Source organism: Saccopteryx leptura, chromosome 4, assembly GCF_036850995.1.
Source record: "Saccopteryx leptura isolate mSacLep1 chromosome 4, mSacLep1_pri_phased_curated, whole genome shotgun sequence".
In the NCBI taxonomy this organism is placed as follows: domain Eukaryota; kingdom Metazoa; phylum Chordata; class Mammalia; order Chiroptera; family Emballonuridae; genus Saccopteryx; species Saccopteryx leptura.
The window spans coordinates 138,206,780-138,232,670 of record NC_089506.1 but is presented as its reverse complement, the minus strand read 5'-3'; the positions used below and the strand labels follow the sequence as shown (position 1 = coordinate 138,232,670).

The 25,891-nt window shown below is 39.3% G+C and overlaps 1 protein-coding gene across 2 annotated transcripts in view; it reads right to left on the bottom strand.

Moving 5' to 3' along the window:
- XRCC4 (X-ray repair cross complementing 4) overlaps positions 1 to 25,778 on the bottom strand; it is a 341,036-nt gene extending 315,258 nt beyond the window's left edge. For both annotated transcript variants that reach the window (XM_066381792.1, XM_066381793.1), the window contains exon 1: positions 25,705 to 25,778. The gene's annotated coding sequence lies outside the window, so the exon portion shown is untranslated. The remainder of the gene's footprint in view (positions 1 to 25,704) is intronic.
- Between the last annotated feature and the right edge of the window lie 113 nt (positions 25,779 to 25,891).

The following is a 25,891-nucleotide window of genomic DNA, read 5'->3' as shown; positions in this document are numbered from 1 at the left end:
TTTTGGATATTAATCCTTTTATAGATATATGTACTATGAATATTTTCTTCCACACTGTAAGTTACCTTTTCGCTCTCAAAATGGTATCTGTAAATGAAATATTCTTAATTTTAATGAAGTTACAATTTATCAAAATATTTATGGTTATACTTTTTGTGTCCTACTTAAGAACTCTTTGGACACTGAAGATGTTCTCCTATGATTATCTGAAAGCTTTTTCATTTTATCTCTCCCATTTAGATCTGCAACCATCTGAAATTTATTTTTCTGGGAGAGGTCAAGATATAGTTTTAGGTCAAGATATGGTTTTTTCCATATGGATATCTAACTGATGCAGTACTATTTTTTTTAAGATTTTATTTATTCATTTTAGAGAGGGAGGGGAGAGAGAGAGAGAGAGAGAGAGAGAGAAGAGCAGGGGGCAGAGAAGAAAGCATGAACTCCCATGTGTGCTTTGATCAGGCAAGCCCAGGGTTTTGAACCAGCAAACTCAGCGTTCCAGGTTGATGCTTTATCCACTGTATCAACACAGGTCAGTCCTGACCCAGTACTATTTTTAAAGACTATCTTTTCCCAACTGTACCACTATGCTGCTTTTGTCATCAGTCATGTGACTGAATGTATGTAGAAGGTCTAACATTGTTTTTTCAGGGGTACCATTTTATATTTTATATTTGGCTTGTCAAGGTTACACTGCATAATGATACTGTTGCTGTGATCCAATACATTTATAATCTCTCCCTGACCTGCCATTTAAAAATTTGATAAACCTCCCTCCTAAGTATTAAAATCATTAATGTTAAATGTTATCAAGCTCCAGTACAGAATTCTATGACTTGACATTAGAAATAAGCTTCTCACAGGAATCAATCACTACTCAATAGGTAACTGCTGTTATCTCCATTTAAATTACAAAGATTCAGGAGAGTCCTCTGTAAAATTTACCCACTCTGCCAGTCTAGCAATACTATTTTTTCAAAGAGGAATAAAATAAGACAGACATTGTCTTAGTGATCTACTCTCATTTTTAATGATTAGGGTTTTTTTCCTAGTGAATTCAAAAACCATTCTTCTGGTAATTCACTCTAGAATCTTATCCAAATTGACCTCAAACTTACTAGACTCCAGTATAACACATATTATTTAGTTCAAAGCAAATAACTACATTTTTCTAATATTAGAATATCCTTTGACTATGTGTACCTCATTAAAAGATAAATAAGCTGTAAAGCTACAAAATTAAGCTAAATAAATGCCCTAAAAATTACAAATATGCAAAGAATAAACATTATAAAAAGTCAAGACCAGGAACAGAGCACAAACTACAAAAATGGAAAATTAGAGAAAATTACTATTTAATCACATAGCAAGAATCTCTTACTAAATGACCTTAATAAAACTAAAAGAATATACTTTAATCTCTTATGTAAGGGGAAGAATGTAAATTTCCTTCAAATCTTTATGACCAATATACATAACATGCTACAAAAATCCAGAGGTATATTATTAACTGGCATTTTATAGACAACTAATTAAGTTTTAATAAAAGCAAATTTTTATACAGAATTTAAATTTTCTTTTTCAACTTAAACCTGTTATTTTCTCATAAATGAAGCTTATTTTTCTCAATTAACAATGAATAGGAAAATATAAACAACTCACTTCATCAGCTCTTCACAAAACAAGGCTAACTTACTACAGATCTCAGTCTTTTGGGGGTGGGAAGTATGCTTAAGCAGAATGCTAGTGCTACCTTACAGCACAAGGAAGCTGAGAAACTTCCATAATAAAGAGAAAAATCTAGAATTAAAGAGTACAAGATACCCCCAAATTGATGAATTAGCAATAATTCTAATCTACCTAGAGTTTACTCAGAAAAATATTTATTGTTCTTCCCAGTAAAACACAAAGTTATAGCCTGATCAGATGGTTGCACAGTTGGTAGAGCATTGACCTGGGACGTTGAGGACCCAGGTTCAAAACTCCAAGGTCACCTAGCACAGGCTCATCTGGCTTGAGTGTGGGGTCATCGGCTTGAGCATGGGATCATATATATCAGTGGTCCCCAACCTTTTTTGGGCCATGGACCGGTTTAATGTCAGAAAATATTTTCACGGACCGGCCTTTAGGGTGGGACGGATAAATGTATCACGTGACCAAGACAAGCATCAAGAGTGAGTCTTAGACAGATGTAACAGAGGGAATCTGGTCATTTTTTAAACATAAAACATCATTCAGACTTAAATATAAATAAAACAGAAATAATGTAAGTTATTTACTCCTTCTCTGCAGACCGGTACCAAATGGCCCACGGACTGGTACCGGTCTGCGGCCCGGAGGTTGGGGACCACTGATATACATGACCCCATGGCCACTAGCTTGAGCCAGGTGTCACTGGCTCAGCTAGAGCCCCCTGGTAAAGGCACATAAGAGAAAGCAATCAATGAACCACTAAGGTGCCACAACTATGAGTTGATGCTTCTCATCCCTTCCTATCTGCTGTCTCTCTCTCTCTCTGCCTTGCTAAAAAAAAAAAAAAAAAAAAAAAAAAAAAAAAAAGACAGTTATAAAATAACCATACTTTAGTCACATCAATTAAACATGTTGATATTTTTAAAATACATCAATTTGTAGGGTTGATTACATCATAGTCACTCAAGAAATTATTTTCAAATATTTCATTTAGTCAAAATTTTTTTCCTACATCAAGGCCATCTTTGTGTAGATGTACTTAATTCTGAAATGCTTTATCATTTGTGAACATTTCTTAGACCAATTAGTCAATACTCATAACATGTAGAAAATTACTCTCAAGTTCTGTAATTCTTAAATTTGAAAATTACTGGAAAATGTGTCACTAGTTCTCTGTGCTAATAATTGAAAAAGGCATAGTTAGAAGCTAACATAATTCTAATGAGAGGAAGGAGGGTAACAGAAACTACTTAAAAAGGCCACACTTCACCTCTGCAGAATTTATGTACAAATACACTAATACACACACACTTACACAGAGTATTTCTTCTGAAATGTGCCTCATGAACCATGGTTATTATTAGCAATTAAGATAACTTTGTGAAAAGAAAGCACAGAACTTAGAATTACTACTCTAAAACAGCAGCTGGTTTCACTATTACTTTTTATCATATTTGAAATAAGTCACAAATTTTAAATTATAGAGATAAATTGGTTTAAAATTCTATATTCCAAACCCCATCTCATCCTACTCACAGTTATATAAAAGATTTTAATTTCAGTATCTTAAAAAAGATGTTTAGAAATAAGATTAGTTTTAACAACAGCTTTGAATTATTAGTGTTTCAAATATTTTCCAATTTTCTTAATAACTCTAGGGACTCATCACAGAAAGAAAATTATATTACTTTAAAGATTCTATTAGTAAACTCAGATTTGAAACCATAGATGCCAAATGTAAACTGTGTTTAATCACTTAACATATTAATAGCTCAAATGTGACAACTCAGTTTTCTGTATTTTGTGTCTCACATAGCCTAAGAAGTCAACTGAGTCGTAAATTACTAATAATTTACTATTTAAACTAGTTTTAAAAAGTACTTCATTCTTTTACTTACTGAGGTCACCCTCTCATTAAATATCAAATACAAAATATCTAAGAATCAACAGAAATAAGAAAAAAGAATGATTGGGCATGTTTTTTTAAGATTCAGTAAGAACAAATAACCTCTTTGCTTTCATCAGCCATGTAAATAGTCAACCATAATTTTGGGGGTGTTGTTGTTTGGGTCTGTTTGTTTGTTTGTTTTGCCCCAACAATACTTGAAGAAAGGGAGGGAGGTGAAATCCTCTTCAGAGGGACAGACTAATTAGGACCATAAGAAAGCCTAGGTTATGTTTCCTAAGGGCACTAAAGGTTGAACTAGTATCAGCACCTCTCCCAGCCAGAGCCAAGGATCTAAGACAAGCCTGCAGGTGGAAACAGTTGGGTCCCACCCCAATTTGTACATCAGTAGCTTTATTGAGGCTCAGAACAGTTGATAATTGAGAAGCTTATCTTTAGTACTTTGTGTCTTTGATACTTGGCTTCTGTCTTAAAAGAGAAATTAAGTTGTTGGCTGGTATGCAATTGATGTGATCTACACTCTGAACAAATACCATTCACAGTTGCCTCTGAATAAACAAGACACTTTTTAAATTAGTTTACAAAGGATTTTGTATACCCTTTTGGATGCTGATAAGGAGCAGTGCAGAAGCCAACTCTTAGGTCAGCTCAAGTTAGTGACAACACTATATCATTGATAACACCATTTTGAACTTGAGCTTCTTTCATTTTCCTTTATAGTTATGGTTTTCAAGCTGCTTGGGCTGCAGGTGTTCAAACGTCCGGCAGCTTTGCCAAGGAGGTGTTCTCACAGATTAGAAAGAGCTAAATGCATGTTTCTAATGAAGCAATTAAACTTAAGTGCCCCTTATTGAGAAAAGTAGGCTGATACCTAAAATGAGTCTGGAATAACAGCACACAGCACATGCTGTTAGTAGTCTGTAATTAGACTCCTGATCACATTCTTTTGTTTGACCTTATTTATTTTTTAGAGGAGAAAAAGGAAATATAAATTGTAAACCAAAAGTGTGCTGATATATTTTTTAAAGTTCTATCACATTACAAAAATTCAAGGACCATATATAATTGCTTGATAAAAGAAAAGAGGTTTAGGCAATAAACATTGAGCTATTTATTTTTGATAAGACATACATCATACAACAATTCAGGGAAATTAAGTGTAAAGGAAAGGACCATGTTCCTGTTTACTATTTTTTAAAAGCATTGACAGTTCATGTGTATCTTACTGTCAGAAGTTCCACATTGCAAATTTTTATATTAATAATTTATTCCTAGCATATTCATTATTAATAACATGTCAACTTGCTGGCTGCTGTTACCTTATGTTAAAGTTATTTTTTGAAAAATGACCATAAAATCAATTGACCTTTTAGTTTTCAAAGCAATTAAAACAAAAATATCAAGCTAACCATCTATAAAAATGCTTTCCTGAAATGTCTCCAAGTTAGAATTTCCTAAATTGCAAGGGTAAAGAATTTATAGGATTTAAGCCCTGACCAGTTGGCTCAGTGGTAGAGTGTCAACCCAGTGTGTGGATGTCCTGGGTTCAATTCCTGGCCAGGGCACTCAGGAGCGCCCATCTGCTTCTCCACCCTACCCTCTCTCCTTTCTCTCTGTGTCTCTCTTCCGCTCCAGCAGCCAAGGCTCCATTGGAGCAAAGTTGGCCCGGGTGCTGAGGATGGCTCCATGGCCTCCGCCTCAGGCACTAGAATGGCTCTGGTTACAACAGAGCAGTAGACCAGATGGGCAGAGCATCGCCCCCTCGTGGGCATGCCGGGTGGATCCTGGTCAGGTGCATGTGGGAGTCTGTCTCTTTGCCTCCCCACCTCTCACTTCAGAAAAGTAAAAAGAATTTATAAGTCTATTAAATAGCTTTCCAATCATGTTAGGATTATCTCCATTTTATTAATTTTGAAAATGAAAGAAGGTGACCATCTGTCCAGGTTCAGCTAAGAAATCCTGATTTTAACTCTGAAATCCCATGTCCTAGGAAACCTCCCAAACCAAGCAAACTAGAAAGCTTGGTTACTCTAAGTAACACTAATTAATTAAGACTGTGGGTATAGTCTTATTCAAAAACTTGTAATATACAGCTGATGTTCAAAGAAGACATTACATTAACAATCTGATGCTTCAGAAATAACACATTAGAAATATAAAATGAGTCTAAAAAAATAAGGCTTCTCTGCCATGGTCACAGTTCATTCTCAATTCTCTCTACAACTGTGGAATGCCAGCTGTTGCCATTCCAAATATCATATTACCGCTCTTTTCCTCTGCTAATCTTTTACAAATACCATTAATAATCATTACTTTCAGTGATTCACTTAAATTTCACTTCCTCTTCTTTCTTTTCCCTTACCCAATGAAATATTTAAAAACAATAAAATGGCCTGAATAAATTTCCCACATAAAATCTAACACATAGGTTTCCAAAACGCCCTTAAAATTGGACTAAAAGTTCCAAGACCATGGCTTATTTTGTATTCATCAAAAGGACACCCTTGATTACAAACAAGGGCAGATGAAGGAGATTACACTTTTCATTTTGGAAACTTTCTAAACTTTCCTAAGAACACTTCAGTTCTAATTGCAGAGTTTCATGAGAGAATGACACTTAACAGAACTGAAGAGATAAGATAGCACCTGAAATACAGCGTTACTAAGCAACAGTCTTTTTCATGTAGAACTTAGTCATTATGATTTCTGAAGCCTCGAAATTTGGAGACCTCTCATATTTTACTTTCAGAAGAGTGAGGGTGTTCCTATAAACCACCATCAGTGAAGCTAAAATACAGTCTTTTCTACAAGAAAAAATGTGCTGCTCAGAAATGAAATTTAACTAAAAGCATTTGTGTGGAAAAAGAACAAGTCTTGCACTGTACATTTTCTCATTCACAAACCCACCATTAACTTACAACTACACTCATTTATCTCCCTAGTTTCTAATGGCAAACGAGGAAATGAATGATAATGTTGGGGTACAAATGAGAGTTAATCCTGAAAAAAAAAAAGCACAAAATCCTATAATATATCCATCCTCAACTGGTGAAACTACCTAATTCAGCCACACAAAAATATTTAGCAACCATATGAAACTATCAATATTTAACAATTTTAACCCACAAAAAATAGTAAGTTATAAATAGCACACAAGGATTACACTCCTAACTGAATTACACACTGCCCTTGCAGCACTTTCGACCACACCTCTCAATATATTTTGGACAGCTCTATCAAAAGGAAGTTCCAAGACAGAAGCAAAGATTCAATTCTGAGTCCTGTTGGGTGATGCATTCCAAAACTGAACTGAAACCTTATACCTAAAATTTAAATCAAAAATTTATATTTTGAAAGCAAGGGTACAAGTCCTAATGCCTCCAGGAGCTATGCAGGACAGGTGTAAGCCTGTATATATTACTCCCCTGTTATCCATGAGGAACCCTATCCTTGGATGCCTGGAACCAAGAATAGTGCCAAGCCTTATATATATTATGTGAGAATCTTAAAAGCAGCAATAGAAAAACAACTTGTTACATACAAGGGAAATTCCATAAGGCTATTAGCAGATTTTTCAGCTAAAACTTCACAAGCCAGAAGGGAGTGGCATAATAATAAAAGTGCTGAAAGAAAAAAACTTCCAACAAAGAATTAATTCTCTAGCTGGCAAGTTTATCAATCAGAGTTAAAGAAGAGATTAAGAGTTATCCAAATAAGCTAAAGCTAACAGAGTACATCACCACTAACCCAGCCTTATAAGAAATATTAAAGGGACTTATTTAAGCTGTAAAGGAATAACACTAATTGATAATAAAAAAAATACAGTGGTAAAAATCTCATTAAAAAAGATAAATATAAAGTAAAGCTAATGGATCATTCACTTATGAAGCAAGCATTAAGGTTAAAAGACAAAACTAGTGAACTTAAAACTGACAATAATTAGTTCAGGTCTGCATAAAAAAGAAGATGCAAAATGTGACATTAAAATATAAAACATAAGGGAGGGTAGTAAAAATGTAAAGTTTTAGAATGTGTTCCAATTTAAATAGCTATCAACTTACAAAAAGGCTTCTAAATACATGGAATGTTATATATGAAACTTATGATAATCACTAATCAAAAATTTATACTAAATACACAAAGGAAATGAGAAAAGAATCAAAACATAACACTAAAGAAGCCATGAAATGACAAGAAAAAAGGAACAAACTATAAAAACAGCAAGAAAACAAGTAACAGGACATGATAAGTAAATACTTATCAATAATTACTTTAAATGTAAATAAACTAAATGCTCCAATCAATAAATTCAGAGTGGCTAAATGTATGAAAAGATCCATCACATGCTGCCTACAAGAGGATCACTTCAGAAGGACACACACAGGCTGGAAGTGAAGAAAGAGAGCAAGATATTCTATGCAAACGGAAATGAAAAGAAAGCTAGTGCAGCTATATTCTTATCAGAAAAAAGACTTTAAAACAAAGACAATAATAAAAGACAAGGATATTACATAATGATAAAGGGGTCAATCCAATAAGAAGATATAACATTTACAAATATATATGCACCCATCATTGGAGCACCAGAATACATTAAGAAAATATTAACAAGTTTAAAGGGAAATATTGACAGCAATACAGTAATAGTAGGTAACTTTAACAACCCCAGTGACATCAATGGATAGAGCAAATAGATAGAAAATCAATAAGGAAACATCAGCCTTAAATGACAGATTAGCCCACTTGAACTTAATAAACAGAACATTCCATCTAAAAGAACAGAAAATTCAGTAAAACCTTGGTTTTCATTGACTTCGGTTATTGTTGGTTTTGGTTTTTGTCAATTTTTTCCGTGAAAATGTTGTCTCAGTTTTCATCCGCATGCCCACATGACCTCGCTCCTAATTTTGTGAAAATAAAGGGCAACCCAAGCATTCTCCTGCTCAGTGTGGCGTTGTTTCTCGTTGTGTGAGCATCACCTCGCGCTTCTAGCCAAACAATTCCATTTCTTTCTGGTGTTTTTGTGCTTTTTTTTTTTCTTTAGATTTATTCATTTTTACTGGAGAGAGAGAGAGGTAAGGGGGAAAGAGATAAGAGAGAACAGGGGAGGAGCAGGAAGCATCAACTCCCATGTGCCTTGACCAGGTAAACCCGGGGTTTCGAACCAGCGACCTCAGCATTCCAGATCCATGCTTTATCCACTGCGCCACCACAGGTCAGGCTATTTTTGTGCTTTTTTTTATTGATTGCGAGTACTAATACCACAATTACATGTAAGTGATTACTGCATATACAGTATTCAGTGTAGTGTGTTTTTTGGTATGTATTTTGGAATGTCTAGAATGAATTAATTGGATTTACATTGATTCATATGGGAATTATTACCTCAGTTTTCGTCTGTTTTGGATTTCGCCAATTGTTTTCTGACAGATTATCGAAGTAAACTGAAGTATCACTGTACTTTCTTCTCAAGTTGCATGGAACATTTTCCAAGACAGATCACATTAGGGCACAAAACAAGTCTCAGTAAATTCAAGAAGGCTGCAAACTGTACAGCATCTTTTCTGACCACAAAGTTATAAAACTAGAAATCAATTACAAGAAAACTGGAAAACCACAACATGTGGAAATTAAACTTAGTACTGATGCGTCACCAATGCGTCATCAATGAAATCAAGAGAAATAAAATATACCTAGAGGCAAATGAAAACAGATATATCAAAATATATATCAAAATATTAAAATGCAGCAAAAGCAGTGTAAGAGGGCCAGAAGTTCATGGCAATGCAAGCCTACCTCAAGAAACAAGAAAAATCTCAAATAAACAATCTAACTTTTACACTTATAAAACTGAGAAAAAGAAGAACAAATGAAACCTAAAGTTAGTACAAGGAAGGAAATGATAAAGATCAGAATGGAAATAAATAAAGACTAAAAATATATAAAGGTCATTAAAACTAAGAGCTGGTTCTTTGAAAAGATAAATGAAATTAATAAACCTTTAGCTAAACAAACCCAGAAAAAAGGAGAGTCCTCAAAATAAATAAAATCAGAAATAAAAGAGAAGTTACAACTAATACCACAGAAATACAAAGGATCAGAAGAGACTATTATAAACAACTACATGGCAACAAACTGAAAAACCTAAAGGAAATAGACAAAATACTAGAAAATATACAATTTTCCAAAACTGAATCATGAAAAAATAGAAAATCTGAACAGACCAATTACTCTGAAGAAGATTAAATCGGTAATCAAAAACCTTCCAAAACAACAAAAGTCCAGTACCAGACTTCACTGCTGAACTCTAACAAACATTCATAGAAGATTTAATACCAATACTTCTCAAATTCTTCCAAACTCATTTTACAAGACTAACATTATCCTGATACCAAAACCCGACAAGGATACCACAAGAAAAGAAAATTACAGGCCAAAAATTTTGATGAGCACAAATGCAAAAGTCCTTTAACAAAATATTAGCAAACCAAATTCAATAATACATTGACAGGATCACAAACCATCATCAAGTGGGGTTTATTCCAAGAACGCAATGATGGTTCACCATCCAATAATCAAACAAACTGATATACTACATTAACAAAATGAAAGATAAAAATCATTTGATCATCTCAATACATACAAAAGAATTTTGACAAAATTGAACACCCATTTATGATACCAACTCTCAACAAAGTAAGAATAAAGCATACCTCAACATAATTAATACCATAAATGACAAACCCACACCTAACAAAAGATTTAACAGTGAAAAGCTGAAACTTTTCTTCTAAGATCAGGAACAAGACAAGAATGCCCACTTTCACCACTTTTATTCAACATAGTACTGAAAGTCCTAATCACAGTAATCAGGTCATAAAAAATAAAAGACATCCAAATTAGAAAGAAAGAAGTAAAATTGTCACTAACATAGAAAAGCCTAAAAACTCCACAAAAAACAACAACAAAAAACTTGCTAATACTAATAAGTGAATTCTGCCATGCTGCAAGACACAAAACCCATATATAGAAATTTGTGGCATTTTTATACACTAATAGCAAACAATAAGAAATCCTTCTCTATGGATTTGGTGTTAGGATACTTTGGAACCTGGAGCTGTTGAGACAAAACTAAGATAGCAAAAAGTGGAGCTAAGGCAGTGGTAGTCAACCTGGTCCCTACCGCCCACTAGTGGGCGGTCCAGCTTTCATGGTGGGCAGTAGCAGAGCAACCAAAGTATAAATAAAAAGATAGATTTAACTATAGTAAGTTGTTTTATAAAGATTTATTCTGCCAAACTTAGCGAAAATAAGTAATTATTATTATATGTTTTAACTTGCTGTAAATCTGCTTTATAAATTTTATAAAGTAAAGTTACGTCCCTACTTTATAAATCACCATTATTGTGGAACCAGTGGGCCATTAGAAAATTTTACTACTAACAGAGATACAAAAGTGGGCAGTAGGTATAAAAAGGTTGACTACCCTTAAGCTAAGGGGTGGGCAGCAGGTCGATCTCATTCCAGCAACACTAAAATCTAGACCTAACCATGATGCCAAGAAATTTCTTTTTGCTTAAGCTATCTTGTGTCAGGTTTTAATTCAGACAGACTTTAGGATGTATTCTCACTGTCATTCACTGGTTGTATGGACTTTAGCAAATCCTTTAATTCTCTTAATCTCAATTATTTCATAGTACCTGCAAAAAGGTATTTTTTTCCTTTTATTCCATCAGTGGTATAAGTTTAACACACACTTTGGGAAACACTGCACTAAACTCATAATATTCAACACAAAACAGAATGTTTAACATATATGCATATATTCTCATCAAATTTAAAATACATGACATTTTTTAAAAACCTGGCAACTTTCTTATCGTTAGATAATAAATAACTGGTAACAGGTAGTTCAAGAAGACAACTGGTGAGTATTTTGATTATAGCCCTAATAATTCTAGAAGAAAACTATATATCTATTCAAAACAAAGGTTTAAGTGTTGGTTACATGGCAAAGAATAAAATGTTTTCCAAGTTTTAAAAATCACAAATTAATAAGTCTAGTGTTTTCTCCTTAAAACTCAACATCATAAATCAAAATACTGACATACTCACTCTAAAAGAGATCCCCAATTTAAATTCTAAAACTGTGCTTCTTTCTCTTCCACCTTTAACATACTGAAAATAGGTTAAAAGCCTTTTATGAATCTCTAGGCAAATTTTTTTTCATGTTTATCAAAGTGTTTACACAAACAACTATATGACCTCAAACTTTGTATCTATTCTTCACAATATAAACATAACATTATGTGTTCAAATGATTAGATTAGTATAAAAGCCATCAATCTCTGCTATCAGAAAAGAGAAGCAATGACAGGAGCAGTCCCAATAACCATAATTTATGATCTTCTGGACTATTTTTAGAACTAGCATTCAAAAACCATGAAGTTTAACTGTATTCTAGAAGTTTACATAACAAATATAAGACATTGTGGTTCCAATGATTTCATATAGAAGCTTCAAACATCCTTCTACTTTGCATCAAATGCAGTTATATTACAATGGTATTCATGTGGGGATTAACAATGATAATGTGTGATATTCAACCATACCTAATGACTTTACTCTTTACTCCACAGATATTCTTGAGGCATAGCTGTCAGATAATAATCTGGACAAATATTCTGTTTAAACTTTAAAAATTTATGTTTTCTCCATTGCTAAATTCTCACAGCACAAACTTTTAGTTTCCAAAAATAATATCTAAGTCATGACTTGAGCCAATTTTTGTAAGAATAATGTTTAAAATAAAGAGGTTGGTTCCTAAATGCAATATTAAGGAAAGATTTTTTGAGGTTCAATATCATAGCACAACTACTTTACAAAATTACAAATTGCAACTATACTGTCATTTTTTATTTATTTATTTATTTACTTATTTACTTATTTATTTAATTCCTTGTGGGAGAGACAGAGAGAGTCAGAAAGAGGGACAGATAGGGACAGACAGACAGGAAGGGAGAGAGATGAGAAACATCAATTCCTCGTTGCGGTTCCTTAGTTGTTCATTGATATGTGCCCTGACCGAGGGGGGGGTAGAGGGGGCTACAGCAAACTGAGTGACCCCTTGCTTGAGCCAGTGACCTTAGGCTCAAGCTGGTGAGCTTTGCTCAAACCAGATGAGCCCGCACTCAAGCTGGCGACCTTGAGGTCTCGAACCTGGGTCCTCTGCATCCCAGTCCTACGCTCTATCCACTGCGCCACCGCCTGGTCAGGCCATACTGTCATTTTTTAAAAATAGTTAAGTGAAGCCCAGTATGGAACTATCTCAGAATACTATATTGTATAGTATAGATACTTTGTATCTACTTACAAAGTACCAAAGAAGCATTTCTTTTATTATTATTATTATTTTAAATGTAACTTTTTAAGTGCCCCATATTTAACAGAGGTCATCCTATTTTCCCTGAGCAGCTGTTCATTTGGAAATATTCCTTATTTACTGATATATTATATTCAATGTAGGGTCACAGTTCTTAAACAGGAACTTGGCAACTTCCAAATTGCATGGTAAATACTCAGCATGTCAATATTTATTCTGTCAGGACTTTGATGAGTCTCTTCCACAATGGCAGCCTTTTATTTCTTAGCAGCCACTTCTTTCTGTTCCAATTGAGCAAGTTCTCTTTTTATTTGATAAAATTCTCATTCACTGTTCAGATAAAATTATAAGTAAGCTAAAAGCATCCTCTCAAAGACCAGATTAAGCTCTTTGCTTATTTCAATATTTTGGTCACTTCTGCTGGGTAAGTAAAGTTCAAAGAAACCAGAAACGAATTCAGGAGTGTCTGTCATGCAAGTAATATCTGTTTTTGATTACTTAATCTCAAACTGAATCAACTCCATTGCTGAGATTGAAAGCCACCAAAACATACTTACATTATTTCCCTTTTTGTTAGTTCAAATGGCAGGCAAATTATAAAAGATTGGTTTACAGACTGCAACAATGATGATAATATTCAATCTGAATTCAACATGTCTATCACAAAAAGTAGTTGAAAAGTTAACAAACCGATCATCATCCATTCAACCTTAATAGTAAATTCCCTATCACTGGGAGAAAACCTGCAACATCTCATAACTACCCTGTGATTTCCCAATTGCACACAAGCAAAAGTTTAATTTACAGCTATTGACAGTAATGGCATCTACAAAAGCATTATATGTCTCAGGAGCAGTTTGGAATTCTAGCATGGATTTCTTCTTCTGGGCAACAAAAGTCTCAGCAGGGTTTTTCTCCCAAGAGCCCAATTTCATTAACATTAAAAGCTTGCGGACTATAACAACCTTTTGTGTATTGATTTCAGGCAGTGTCTTAGAAAAAAGGACAACTCAACTTTCTCATCAGTGGAGCAGTTTCACAAATGGCAAGAGGCAAATTGCCCATAGCTATAAAACACATTACCTCCTACTTCTATAAAAAGAACCATCCTTCTATTATTTTAAAGACAGTGACCTTTATCCTAGTATAGCACAGTATAGCACAGAGAGCACTGATTTTATACTCAGAAGATAAAGCATGAAATCAAAACTCACTGCTTCATAGCTGAGTGACTTTGGTCATGTGAGTGTGTTAAAACATTCACTGACTATCTACGTACCCACAGTCTGATATCGCGAAGATGAACAAGACAAATTCCCAGCTCTCTAGTGAGACAGTGTAAGGCCAGCGGCCACCACCATGGCCATACAGATGCAGGTTCACATTGCATTCGGGCAGACGGTAAAAGAACCGTGGAGCCAGAAAATGGTAGGCCATTCCTTTATTAAAGTCTCGCACCAGCAGAGAATCAAACAGGCAGGGAAGACCGCTTCCCTTTCTCCATCTCAGGACCCCACCAGTCTCAACACTCTGCAGCCAAACGGGTGGGGTGGCAATCAGAGCTCCCAAGCCCTGACTTGGTCTCCAGTTCCACAACAGGACTCATTCTCTGTACTCACCCTCTGACTCTCCCTCTGTACTCTCTGCACTCTTCAGCCAAAACAGGATGGGGAAAAAACCCTTTCCAGCAAACAACAGCAAACAGTTGCCCATTGCCCACTGCCCCGGCAGGCTGCCGCCCTGAGGGCAGGCACCCACATTGCCCACTGCCCCGGCAGGCTGCCGACCTGAGGGCAGGCACCCAGGCACCCACATTGCCCACTGCCCCGGCAGGCTGCCGACCTGAGGGCAAGCACCCACAGCGCTCCAAAGACTATGCACATGCAGCGCTGCCCCAACACAAGTGAGCAAACATAAGAAACATTTCTTTACCCAACATTCTGCCCCTTTTGCTCGCTTCACCATCTACACCACAGGTACCCCTGTGGGAAACATGAGGTACATTTAATAACAGTACAAGTTATACAATTGCAACAATCACAAAGGTGCCCTTTACAACCTCTTCCTGAGCACTCTGCCCAAGGCGTAGTAAACTAGAGGCCCACCTCTAGCCCCCCACTCCTCAGGTAGGTGGGAGGGCCTCTGGGCTGTGTCCATGGACACCTTAAAGAGTTCTTGGCGCTTCCCTCCAACTGGATGAGAGCAAGCAGCTTCCCGGTGCAGGAGGCCCTCCACCAGAGCTGGTCCCCCGCCATCAGGGTCTCTCATACTGCCAAAGGCGGCATGTCCATCCAACAGTAGCCAGTGCCCCCCTCTTGTCACAGTCCCAGTCCACGATAGACAGCCCAGCTGTCTGTGCAAATCACCCAAGACAAAGGTCCATTACAGGCAACTAGGTTCACATGGGGTCTCTGGCCTCCCCCCTACCCCCACCATCATGGCAGTTCTGAAGACGCTGCCCCAAGAAGGAGCATGTGGCAACAGTGACCAGCCTCTCCTTCTCTGCTCCGGAGAGCATGATGCCATCCACCCCTATGCCCCACAGTCACAGCAAGCCTACCAGGGGCTCAGTAGGTACTCTTTGCTGCTGGGTTTTACCTTCTGGACAACCTCTGGCCAAGCTCTGAGTGTGCGGATGGCAGCTTCAGCCCCCTCATCGTCAGCAGAGGACCTGGAAACACCTGCTCCCGCTGACTCAGAGCCACTCTGCCGGCACAGCTCCATCTTCAGCTCCTGCGGCTGCCGGCTCTTGGACTGAAGCTGAACCTGCAGTTGTTCCTATAACAACAGCCACTGCCAACGTTCAACCTCCAGGGCAAACTGCTACAGACCTGTGGATCAGTCCAGTTCTGGCACCGCTGGTGCTCAGCAGCTCCAAACCCAGTGGGCCTCCTTTTCCAGCTCTCATTCAATTCAAGCCATTGCTGGTTCTCAGCCTTTAGCCAGCCCTGCAGCTCCTTGTGGAGGTTTTGACCTTGGGGAGCCTCTTACACAGAGCTCTGTTTCCTCTCCTGGGGCCATAAAAAACAGCCAGCCCATGATCCCCAAAAGGACAGCCATGGGGAACCATACACTGGAGAGCAAAAGACCAGTCCTTACCCCACTCCTCAAGGGTGTCTGCGGCTCCATACCAATCTGACCAAATCCTGCCATCTGGGCCAGATGTAAGGCCACTGGCCACCACTGTCATGGCCACAGAGATGCAGGTTCACATTGGATTTGGGAGGACTATAAAAGAACTGTGGAGCTAGAAAATGGGGGCCATTCTATAACAGCTGATGAGCAAACAGGCAGAAAAGATTGCTTCCTTTCTTCCATCTAGGACCCCATCAGTCTCAGAATTCCCCAGCCAAACAAGCCAGGTGGAAATCAGGGCTCCCAAGCCCCAACTCGGTCTCCTGTTCCACAACCCAGACTCATTCTCTGGACTCACCCTCCAGACTCTCTCTGCTCTCTCTCTTTTTCTGCACTCTCCAGCAAAACAGGCTGGGGAGGAGGGGGCTTCTCCAGAAAACAGTCCCTCCCCATGTCGGCAGGCTGCTGCCCTGAGGGCAAGCACCAGCAGTGTTCCAGACTGGACACACATGGCAATGCCCCAATACAAGCCAGAAAACCTAAAAACATTTGTTTACCCAACAGATACACACAGAGAAGTATTTGACAAGCTTATAAAGTGCAGAGATAGGGCGGGAGTTTCTCTGAAAAGTAGCACAAGAGCCAGCCTGACATTTCAGGAAAAGCTTCCTTGAGTTACATCTTTTAAGATATGAATCTTAAAGGGGGAAAATGATTTAGGGGTGAAAGGAAAATGATAAGGAAAGACATTCAAGGCAGAAAAATCTGCATGAGCAAAGGCTTGAAGGTAAGAAATAGTATGATACATAAAAATGATAACAATCAATGTTTCGGATTGATTGTAAATCAAGGATTACAGATTCCAATAGCCAGTCAAGTTCAATTACTCAACCAAAACACATTGTGTACTTCTATGCCTTGGAAAGTATTTTAGAACTTGACATAAGGGAACAAGAAAGGTAGAAATCCCTGCCTTTGTGAAATTCATATTTTAATAGATGAACAATTAAAAACACACCTAGTAAATATGTAAAATATGGTGATAAGTGCTATAGTAGGAGAAGATAAAACAGGGTAGAGGAAACTGGGGGTGCAGAGGCCAGTTGGGAGAAGAGAGGAATCAATTGCGAAGTTGCAATTTTAATTAGGAGGTTGAGGTAGGCTTTATTGAAAAGGTGACACTTGAACAAAAACACAAAGGAGTTGAAGAAATTAGTCATGTGGATGTCTGGGAATAGCATCAAGTAGATGAAGCAGTCAGCGCAAAGGCTACAAGGTGGAAATGGGCCTAGTGTGTTTAAGAAACAAGGAAGCCAGTACAGCTGGATAGGATGAAAGGGCAGAGAATACAAAGGAATGAAGTCACAGACTTCATGGGAAATCAGACCATGTAGTATTGTAGGCCAATGTAAGAATGTTGGCTTTTACCATGAATCAAACAAGAAGACATAAAAGGTTGTTAAGCAAAAAAGCAATGTGATATTCATTTTTAATAAAATGTTTATTTTGGAATAATTCTAAATTCACAGAAAAGTTAGAAAAATAATAGAATTCCTATAAGGTATTTTTCCCCGCCGAGAAAGAAGGAAGGGGCCGGAGCCACAAAGTGTGGAATATAAAAGGCTTTATTGAGTACAGAGCGCATCCCGTCCGACGAGGTTCCCTAACCCCGGGGACACAGAGGCCAGGGGAGTCGCAAAGGCCCATGTGGGAGATATTTAAAGGGTCCCTAGGGTGGTCGAGCTAATATGACATGGTGAAATCTCACTGGCTGATGGAGGTGTCACTCTTTTCCAAAGGGCTCCTGGGAAGTTTCTTTTGGTGCACTTGGTTGTGGGCAGTCCTAGCCAAAGTTCCCGGGCCTTATCTTTCCCCATTATCCACCAACCTTACATTCTGACCTTTTGTGTTAAATAGAATAGGGGTGCCATTTATTCATCTGGCTACTTCCTGCTGATTAGAGGCATCGTAGGGAGGGGAGATTGGAAGATAGTGGCTTTGAGGGTTGTCAGGAGGAACATCTGTTTGGTTGTGAGTTGAGAAACTTCACGGATGTGGTCCTGTAAGGATTTTAAAAAAAGAGGAGTAATGGGGGGATTTGTAGGGTCCAGCCTTTTGGTGAGCTGGAGATGGGTGGAATCCAGTGGTTCTCACTGCCAGTGGTCCTGTAAAGAGGCAAGCTTGAGGCAAAACTGCATGTCAGGAGTGGTGTAAAAAGAGGAAAGGAAGGGGTTCCATCCATTCCCATAACCGAGACCTGTGAGGGAATTAGAGGTCCAGAGTGTGATGGCAAACAGAAAAGGCAGTTCCTGTGTCCACAAGAAATGAGATGGACTTACCCACTAGTTGCAGCATACCCTGGGTTCTCCGAGTTCAGACCATGTCCTAGGAGTTTGAGCGATGCACTCACCTGGCTGGCTCATCCTCCCCATTCAGGCGATTTGCCCTCCACGTAGAGGCACTGAGGAATAGCCTGTTGCCCAAAGGGGCAATTGCTCCGCCAGTGACGGAGCTGTTTGCAGTCAAGGCAGTGCTCAGTGGGCAGCTGCGGGCAGGGGCCCTGCAGGGACCTGTGACCCTGCTTGCCACACTTAAAGCAAGCTGTTGGTGGGATTTCTCTTTGTGGCTTGGACTTGGGTCGGGCACTTTCTGTGCCTTGTCTCTGTTGCTCTGCCAGCCTCAGGGCTGCCACAAGAGCCTAGGTTTGGACTGTTACCTTCTGCTGCATGCAGGCCTGGCAAACAGCCTTGGCCTATTTCTACTAGTTGGGACCACTAAAAACTTTAAATGCCATGTTCACAGGTCCCAGATAGGGGTTTGGGGTTGAGAATAAAAGGAGGGGGGCTCGTGGGGAGCCCAGCACCCAGATCCAGCTGGAAACACTGGAGCCAAAGGCAGGACAGGGCCAGAACTTCCTGCAAGAAAATTGGGGTTGGGCGTTAGGGTCCTGCAAACCGGTATAAGAGCCAATAATAGGTGGAAAATGGCCTGATGGAGGAGGGACTTAAGAACACAGTGGAGAAGGGAGGGGCCCCTGGCCAGCAGGGGAGGAGAAAGAGAGACTGGTATTTGCAGGTGAATGAGAAACAGGATTTTGCAAAGGGAGGGGAGGGGGCTCTCGGCAGGAAGAGACCTGAGTGAAGAGGTCCGCAGAGGGACCAGAGAGAAGTCGCGAGAGAGGGGCGTCCCCAGGGGTCAGGCAGGAGGTGGAAGGAGTTGGGAGTCCACGAAGAAGGAAAGATCAGTAGTGGAGATTTTAGGTGAGGTTTCTCTGGACAGAAAAGGGGCCTGCGTGGTGGAACAGGAGGCACAGAGATTAAGGACAGGCGTGCAAATAATTAGAAGCCATGAATGTAAGGGATCTCCAACCAGCTCCCAGCTTTTTTGGCAATAAATTGGTGAGGGTGTTAAAACCAAAATTCCCTTCAGGAGGCTAATCCAGGGGGTTTTGTGGCCTGGCCACAGCAGAGAATAGCTTCTTCTTCTTTAGGGAGGGAGATTCCTGTGCCCCCATGGCCACCCTCAGTCCTCAGAGTGGTCAGAATTGAGTATCGGCATCCCAAAACTCAAGCTCTGGCCACAAACAGATAAGGTAAAGTGGATGTGCTCGGGACATCTCCATCTCCACGGGCACACACGCACTCGGATGAAAAGATGTCCCTGACGTGGCTACAGTTTCGGACAGGAAGTCTCGGCGGAAAGAACTCAAGGGTGGCTGGAGGCAGGGGCCTTACCGCACCATGTGCTAAAGTGGGTGAAAGGTCGGAGATCCTGGTTCTTTCTCGGAGGGGAAGGGAAGAGGAGTGGTCCTTGTGGACTTCAAACTCCTCCTGGATTTTCAGAACCAAAATGTAAGGGATTTTTCCCCGCCAAGAAGGAAAGAAGGGACCGGAGCCACAAAGTGTGGAATAACAAAAGGCTTTATTGAGTACAGAGCGCATTCTGCCTGACGAGGTTCCCTGGCCCCGAGGACAGAGGCTAGGGAAGTCGCAAGTGGTGACCCGTGTAAGAGATATTTAAAGGGTCCCTAGGGGGTCGAGTTAATGTGACGTGGTGAAATCTCACTGGCTGACAGAGGTGTCACTCTTTTCCAAAGGGTTCCTGAGAAGTTTCTTTTGGCGTGCTTGGTTGTGGGTGGTCCTAGCCAAAATTCCCGGGCCTGACTTTCCCCAGTATCCACCGACCTTACAGTTCCCATATACCCTTCACTCAGTTTCCTCTAATGATAACCCCTTCTATTACCATGGTGCATTTATCAAAACAAAGAAACCACACTGGTGCACTACTATTAATTGAATGCCAAACTATGTATTAAGATTTTACTAGTTATTTTCACTATCTTTCTTTTATTTCAGGGTCCAATCTAGGATACCACATTGCATATAGAATATTGCATTTTAATACAATTTTTTACTTACATTTAAAGTATTACTCTGGCTATTGTATAAGAATCGATTCTAGAGAGGGAAGGATTAAAGAAAGCAGGGAGACCAGATGGAACATTATTACTATAATCCAAGCAAGAAATGATAGTGGCTAATAAAAGACATCCAAGCAAGAGAAGATCAGTATACTAACAGTAGAAATAGTAGGAAATGGTCAAATTCTAGATACATATTATAGAGAGTGTCAATAGGATTTGCTGATGGATTTGATGGAATGTAAGAGAAAGAGAGGAGGATGACTCAAAATATTTGAATTTTAGCAGTTGGCTGTACTAAGATGGGAAAGAATGGGACAGGATTTGGGGGAAAGAAGTTCAGTTTGTGACATTAAGTTTGAATATCATTAAGTAAACAAGTGGAAACTGGATATGCAGGTCTGTGGTTCAGATAAGAGAGGGGACTAGTAGTATGAATTTGGTAGTCTTCAGTGTATAGATGATATTTAACATCATCAAGACTTGATATCAAGAGGAAGTATAGACAGAGGAAAAGGAGAGAACCAAAGACTGAGCCCTGGAGCACTTCAATAATAAGAGGTCAGGAAGAATAGAGGGATACTGAGAAAGAGCAACCAATGAGGTTGAAAAACCAAAAGGGTAGTATCCAGAAATCAAGGAAAGAAAATACATCATGAAGAAAAAATGATAAATTGTGTCAAAGGGTGCTTATAGGTCAAATATGATAAGGACTGAGAATGATCAATGCCTAGAAATCACTGGTGACACTAACAAAAGCATTCTGGGGAAGCGTGGGAGCAATAACCATTTTGAAATGATCTTAAATGAGGGCAGAATTCACGACCCCAAAAGATGCCTTTTCGGATAGTGATTATTTTAAGCTGGTTATTTTTAAGAAACAAAAGATTTAGGGAAAACCTTTAACCTTCTCCCAAGTGCTTAAAACAATTTAGACAGAGGACCTGCTCCAGGAAAAGAGCCATCATCATAAACAACTATAGTTTAATATACTTGTAATAAAGAGAAACCTAGCAAGGCTCATTTGGTCAAAGTCATCTCTGTATCCATTGTTAAAGATAGCCTGGTATACAGTTATTTATCAAACATTTGCTTTTATGTATCTATATGTTTGCCTCCCTCCCCTATGTAGTCTCAAAACACTACCCCTTATCCCTTCTTTTTGGCTCAAAATGACATATAAGCCTTAACTGCCCAATTTGTCCTCTGTCCTCATATTCTTATATAACCCCCATATGTACATATGCCAGAAACTTAAGCATTTATTCCTTTTAGAGTCTTATGTTATTAGTCCTGCCAGAAGAATGTTATAGGGTAGGAGGAAAAATTAGTTTTTCCTCTGCAACACAAGAAAGAATAGGAAAAAAAAATTGGATTTGGAACCTAGAGAACTCCTTAAAGGATTCTTGTTCAGAATAAATAAATGGAATTGGAAGTGGAGAAAGGTTAAGAGAATCGTTTTGTAAGGTAAAAGAAATAACATGCAGGTCAAACAAAACTCTTATGGGTCTTAATCTAAGAGCAATGGGAAAAAGAGTATAAAAATGAGAGTGGGGAGGACAAACACTGGAACACAAAGAAGCTCAAACTTAGAGTATAAAAGCAACTTGAGGATCAGAGAAAACAAGTAGATAAGGAAAAGTATTTAACATATGTGAATATCAGTGAATGAAAAAAAGGCATATCATATAAAAGAAAAACTTCAGCCCTCAATATTAAACACAAAGTAAAAAAAGTGTGAAGAAGCGATCTAGTAGTAAAAAAGCAATACTAATTTATTTCAAAAACCTTTTATTGATTGTCTAACATGCAAGTCAATCAGCTCTATATCGTTTTCCCTCCCTTAAAGGAATGTTTAATTTAGTGACAGAGAAAGCCAGGCACACAACAATAAGCAATGCTTACTGTGTACTTATTAAATGCCAAATTGTTAGTGAGATGATTTACTTGTATTAACCCATTTTATTCTCATAATGCTGGAGAAATGTATGTGCTCTCTCCACAAAAATATATAAATATGCACTATTTTTACATAAAATTCTAGGGAGCCCATGAAATCAAAGCTGAAAATACTCTGCTAGATGCAGGAAAGGCCATAATCTTTGAATGACAGTCAGATTTTAATTTTCATAAGAAAAGGGTCTAAGATGATTTAGTAAGAAATGAGAATCCCTAGCAGAGCTGCTAGAAAGACTTTTAAAGTACTGTAGTTAGCAATGCAAGAAATGTAATACTGGCCCTGGCCAGTTGGCTCAGTGGTAGAGTGTCGGCCTGGGTTCGATTCCCGCCAGAGCACACAGGAGAAGCGCCCATCTGCTTTGCTTCTCCACCCCTCCCCCTCTCCTTCCTCTCTCTCTCTCTCTCTCTCTCTCTCTCTCTTCCCCTCCTACAGCCAAGGCTCCACTGGAACAAAGTTTGCCCGGGCACTGAGGATGGCTCTATGGCCTCTGCCTCAGGCGCTAGAATGGCTCTGGTTGCAGCAGAGCCACACCCCAGATGGGCAGAGCATCGCCCCCTGGTGGGCATGCCAGGTGGATCCCAGTCGGGTGCATGCAGGAGTCTGTCTTACTGCCTCCCAGTTTCCAACTTCAGAAAAATACAAAAAAAAAAAAAAAAAAGAAATGTAATACTAAATGAGTTCACTGACAGTGAAAACCAAAAGCAGGGGGATTATGTGCTTGATGACCATGTAGCTTAATTACTAACTCCCCCCGCCCTTACCACAGGTCAAATTTATTTTGTTTGCTGTGTTACATAAAAAAATAAACATCATACATATATGTTCAGCTTCATTTATTGCCACTTGTGTTCCTCAATGGGTAACTTAATCTAGCAAATATTGTGCTTCACTATTTTGAAGCTGAAATCCCTAAGTGCCTGTTGGTCAAATAAGTTTGTATATATGATGTATACGTTTGCTCACCTGTGGTTTGCATTGGGAGCTGGGCAGCTAGATAGAGCGGTCTGTGAGGTTGCAGGTTGTCCTCCTGCTTGGGAAGGGCCATTGTCTTGCTAATGTTTACTGGAAAAGAGATTCTGTCCCCACCACTGAGAGGTGCAGGAGGATTTCTTTTTCTCTCTTCTCCCTGATTTTTTGCCCTCCATGGGAAGAGCAGGTTTTCTGCTTTTCCCTTGGCTTCTCTGTGGCTTGCCTGTCTTGGTGAGACACCAATAAACAGAATGGCCCACCATCCTCTTACTCCGCCATTTCATTATTATCTTCCCGAATCCAATGAGAACCTGCATGTGAATGGCCATAATGACAGTGTCAGCCCCTGGCCTTACAGTGCTCATGGCCTAAAATTAATTGTTATGCATAAATACAGTAAATCGACTGGAATTTTTAACAACTTCAGTTTCTTTTTTTTTTTTTTTTTTCATTTTTCTGAAGCTGGAAACAGGGAGAGACAGTCAGACAGACTCCCGCATGCGCCCGACCCGGATCCACCCGGCACACCCACCAGGGGCGGTGCTCTGCCCCCCAGGGGGGGATGCTCTGCCCATCCTGGGCGTCGCCATATTGCGACCAGAGCCACTCTAGCGCCTGAGGCAGAGGCCACAGAGCCATGCCCAGCGCCGGGGCCATCTTTGCTCCAATGGAGCCTTGGCTGCAGGAGGGGAAGAGAGAGACAGAGAGGAAAGCGCGGCGGAGGGGTGGAGAAGCAAAGGGGCGCTTCTCCTATGTGCCCTGGCCGGGAATCGAACCCGGGTCCTCCGCACGCTAGGCCGACGCTCTACCGCTGAGCCAACCGGCCAGGGCTAACAACTTCAGTTTCTAATGCTCTTCACAGGTAGCCTGGAGCACAGCTTCACACAGAAATATTACCCTTAAATGTTCATAAAGATCAAGGTGATATTCACATGAAGACAAAAACAGTTATAAAGTCTAGACATATTTACTACCTTAAATGCCACACTTGATGAGTTGCACAACATAACTTCCATAATTAAGCCAAGTTTGTTTAATCTGAATGGCAAGACTTGTAAGGTACGAAGGGCTCATTTTTTGATAGGAAGAGGATACTGTAAATTTTTTATACACCTCTTGCTTCTCTCTTTCCCATGACCATTACATTTCTCCAAGGAAATTCCATCTTTATTCCTCTGCTGCACTCTCATTTTCCCATTAATAAAGCTCAGTGAATACTTGCTAAAATTGTATAGTTGACCAATTCTGTACAAATCAGTAGATTTAAAGGTAAAGTTCGTTTAAAAAAAACACAAATCTTTGTGTGATAGCAAACAATGCAATCACAGATAACAGAAATCAAATGTTTTAAACACCATGTTGCCCTGAACATTGAAGGCTCTCATAATTTGGCCAAATACAGCATACAAATCAACACTTTATGAGTTTCTTTCCCTTTTTTTTCTCTATCCACTTTCTGAGTTAATAAAGAATTTAAAAAGTAACATTGTGGGGGGGGGACCCCTCAGCCACCTGAAAAAAACAGTAAACCATACATTTGGAGTCAGAGTTGCCATAATTTTTTGAATCACTTAAGGAGGCAGAGGGATAAATGCTAAATAATCCCCGAAACTATCAAACTGAACCGTCAACGCGCCTGTTTCTCCATCTAGAATATAAGAAGACAAAAAACGGGGGAAAATAGCCTCACTTACTAGGATTATTAAATAATACTACTACTAATTAAGACAAATTTGGCATGTGATTTGTGTTGCTGATGGATCACTTCTTTAGAGTACATACTCAACTACCGAATTCAGGGAAGGGCAGTTGCTTTCCATTTATCTCCACAGCAAGTTCTTTCTTGGAAAAGTTTCAGTATCAGATACAACCCACTGACAGTTTACAGAAAGCAGGGGCTTGGGAGAGAGAAAAGGCTAGTGGTAGAGAGATGAACAACACATTCCAGATTCCAGGGTCCTCGTAATCCCAGAACCATTACAGGGCATTTGAAAGGCTCTTTGTAATCCAAAGAATCCCTGAGGTGCCACGGGAGAAACTGAAAAGGGGTCCCAGTAGGTGCACGCTTGTGAACCGGGCAAGCGAACCCAGATGTCCCTGAATTAACAAACCGAAGGCCCAGTAGCTAACAAGTGGAAGAGAAATATCCCCGCACAGCGGAGTTCTAGATGGAAATAACAGGAAACTAAAAAAAATAATTAATAATAATAACAACACGAAACAGGAAAAAAAAAAAAAAAAGGTGACTGGATTCCAATTACTGTTACCAAGACAGGCAACCCCCGACTTCCGAAACCTACCTCTCAGTGATCCCACTTCCGGTTTCCTCCAAAAGGCCCGCTACCACACGCAGGCATCCCGCAGCCAATGAGAGTGTCCTCTACTTCCGCAGGGGTGCGTGACGTCACTTAATCCCGCCTTATTCCGGTTAGGGGACCCTATTCTGGCGTCTAAATCACGGCTCAGGAGGCGGTGCCCTGGCAGGCC